The sequence below is a fragment of the Coenobita brevimanus genome, chromosome 102 (assembly GCF_032717465.1).
Source record: "Coenobita brevimanus isolate Jiangsu-jjx chromosome 102, ASM3271746v2, whole genome shotgun sequence".
NCBI classification, from domain to species: Eukaryota; Metazoa; Arthropoda; class Malacostraca; order Decapoda; family Coenobitidae; genus Coenobita; species Coenobita brevimanus.
Genome location: NC_137055.1, coordinates 41,359,208 through 41,362,728, shown reverse-complemented (window position 1 = coordinate 41,362,728; position 3,521 = coordinate 41,359,208). Strand labels below are relative to the sequence as shown.

The 3,521-nt window shown below is 41.9% G+C and overlaps 1 protein-coding gene across 1 annotated transcript in view; it reads left to right on the top strand.

Moving 5' to 3' along the window:
- Positions 1–266: 266 nt before the first annotated feature.
- LOC145415472 (uncharacterized) overlaps positions 267–3,521 on the top strand; it is a 23,563-nt gene continuing 20,308 nt past the window's right edge. Inside the window, exon 1 of the mRNA XM_080284747.1 lies at positions 267–291. The gene's annotated coding sequence lies outside the window, so the exon portion shown is untranslated. The remainder of the gene's footprint in view (positions 292–3,521) is intronic.

Here is a 3,521-nt window from a genome sequence, read left to right as displayed (position 1 = left end):
GAGGCTTGGGAGGGAGTGGGAGGAGTTGGTGTGGGGGGTTGGGGAGGGATTAGAGGGAGGAGGGAAGGTCATGGAGGAAGAGGGAGGAGGAGGTGGGGGACAGGGAAGGAGAGGGAGTGGGTGGGGGAAGTGAGGGTTGGGGGAGGTGGGGGGATGGAGAAAGAGAGAATGTGGTGGGGGTGGGGGGGGGTGTAAGGGGGACACATGGGGTACACACACACACAACTACACAGCCAGTCTCAAGTGGTAGTGTGTGAGGCGTGGGTGTGGCTGTGGGTGTCCTGTGAGCTGGTGAGTGTGTGTGTACGATTCTCTCACTCTCTCTCTCTCTCTCTCTCTCTCTCTCTCTTGTCTTTCAATACTTTCTTTACTCTCTTAATTTTCGCTCTCTGTCGTTTCCCTTTCTATGTTCTCTCTTTAAATCGAGCGTCGTAAATGAGTATCTCTTCTCTCTTCCATATTTTAAAAATGTATATTCTCTCTTTAATTGTCTTTACTTTCTCAACTCTCTTTACTCTCTCTCATTCAGCTGTCTCATTTCCTCTCTTTACTCTCTATACTCTCTTTCTCTTTCTCTATTTAAGTAGCTCTCTTCTTTCGTAATAGCCTGTTTCTTTGACTCTCTCTTTTTCTCTTTTTGTTATATTTCTTTTTCTTTAATATGACTTGCTTTAAATCTGGTATTGTTGTTGTTGATGATGATATTACTGATGTTGTGGGTGTTATGGCCTTTATATTACTGTTATTATTATTATTATTATTATTATTATTATTATTATTATTATTATTATTATTATTATTATTATTATTATTATACTAGTGTTCATACTACTACTACTACTACTACTATCCTGCTGCTGCCACTACTACTGTTTTTAATCGTTTCTAAGTAAAAACAGTGTAAAGAGAACGGGGAGAGCAAAATCTCTCTCTCTCTCTCTCTCTCTCTCTCTCTCTCTCTCTCTCTCTCTCTCTCTCAGCCTTAGTTATGCACAGCTGCGGACTTACATTCACGTCATTACCCGTCCCTCCTTATGTACACACACACACACACACACACACACACACACACACACAAAAGCCCTCAAATAACATCAACAAAAGATCCCTGGGAGCGACGGGTTCAAGTGGCCGGGGTTCTGCGTTCCACTGGGTTCACTTCCAGATGAACTTACTGACAACAACAAAAATAATAACAACAACAACAAACAAAACAGTAATAAGATCATCATCATCATCATCATCATCATCATCATCATCATCATCCAGACCTCTTTTCCCACCTAAGGACAGGGTAAGGTAGGGTTCACACACACACACACACACACACACACACACACACACACACACACACACACACACACACACACACACACACACACACACACACACACACACACACACACACACACACACACACAAGCGTTTCACAATAGTCAATCGGAAAAATGGAACGAGATAATTTTCCTTAACTGTACCTTTGCATATCACCTTTATATCCTTTATTACGGGGACGCCATTTTATTATTGCTATTTCTGAACAATTATTTTATTCTTTTATTTGTCTTTGTATTTCATTATTCATTCATTTTTATTTTTATTTCTATTATTTTTTGCTTTTGGGGAGAGATTTTGATGTGGGAGGTTTAGATGTGAATTCTCTCTCCCTCTCTCTCTCTCTCTCTCTCTCTCTCTCTCTCTCTTTCTCTCTATTGATATCTTCACTATTAAATGATCCTCTTAAGCAGCGTAAAAAAGTTGACATACTGAAGGGGTTAATATGGATTTTGTGATGTAGATTTATGTGATATAGAAATTAAATATAGAGACAAAATAGACAGGAATCTTCTCTGGGAGGGATGCTTAGAAGATTCTGTGCCTTCGAGATAGATAGATAGATAGGTAGGTGAGTAGGTAGGTAGGTATAGAGAGAGAGAGAGAGAGATTTAATAAAGTTGTGTTCACGCCTGTTTGCATATTTCTCTCTCTCTCTCTCTCTCTCTCTCTCCCATTTGTTACCCACCCATATCAAAACTAAATCGCTCAGGAAGAGGTGTTAGGGCGCCTCCTTACCCCACGAGAATACGGTCCTTTATTTTAAACTTAGAAAATAATGAAGTTTTTTTTTCCCCTTAACAGATAAACTTGATAAAGATTAATATGTTGTTTGTTTTTTGTACTTTCTGTTTTATCTTTTTCCCCTATCCCTCTCCCCTTACTCTCCCCTTTCCCCTCTCTCTTCTTCCCCTCCCTCCCCCTCAATGGTTCCCTACCCTCCCTCCTCCCCGTCTTTGCTCTCCCTAACCTCCCTCCTCCCCCTCTATGCTCCCTGTACCCTCCCTCCTCCCCCTCTTTACTCCCTACCCTCCCTCCTCCCCCTCTATGCTCCCCTACCCTCCCTCCTCCCCCTCTGTACCCATACCCTCCCTCTTTCTCTCTCTTCTCCTTTAGCCTTCTGCACAATGTCTTTTTAATAATATTTCTACCTTCAGACGATTTGCCTCAGCTTAGGGAGAGACCATTTATAGAGAGGGGGTTAAATGAAGCCTCTGTCAAACCCCTCCTGATCAGACCGTCTCCAGTTACTAAATCCCTCGAATCCAGGCGATTTTTTTTTTCTCTCTTTGCTGCTATCAAACGATTTTATGCAACTTAGGAAAAAAAATCTCACATTAAAGGGGTTGACGAAGGCCTTACCTAACCCCTCCACATCGAAAGGTCTTTATCCCAAATTGAAAAAAAAATCGTCAGGAGAGGGCAAGAATAGGAAGAGAGAACATCCCCCTGGCTGTAAGGGTTAACAAAATCGTCTGGTAAGAGCAAAAATTAAATGTATATGAAGCGTCTTGGCTGAAGCGGTTTCCTCTTTCACTGCTAGGATTTCTCTCATCCGAAATTGTGTTGCCTGTCAATAATCGATTTATTTTAACCTTATGGAACTGTATCAGTCTCTTAATTTGAGTTCTAATTTGTAGTTGCATGAAATTCAATGAACCGCAGTTATGAGGCACGAATGCGTCTCCTTGGTTACTAGTCAGGACTCTAATCTAACTCTATGTGGCCATCAACTGGGCTGAAAGGGGTTAGGGATCTTCGTAGGAATGAGTCTCCGTGGTTATTAGTCAACACTGCATTATACATGGAAATCAAGTGGGCTGAAAGAGGTTAAAGATATTCGCCAGGTTAGAACAAACGCACTATAGTTTTTATATCTGTGAATTACCCTACATAGAATAGACAAATGAATTCCAGCAATATTTCTCCACGTATCTTATTTTCTGTTAATCCAGTCCCGAGGAATATATTGTGGTTGAAGTAGGAATCGCAGTGGAGAGTCGCAGTGTTCTTCCTCAGAGGGATATTGAGTCTTTTGTTGACTGTTTTAGGAGGTTAGGTGATGCAGTTTGTGTATGGGGGGGGGTTGTGTGTGTGGGGGGGTTGTGTGTGTGTGGGGGGGGGTTAGTCCATATGTATGTGCCCGTCTGTATGTCATTTGTGTGTGTGGGTGGGTTGAGAAAGGG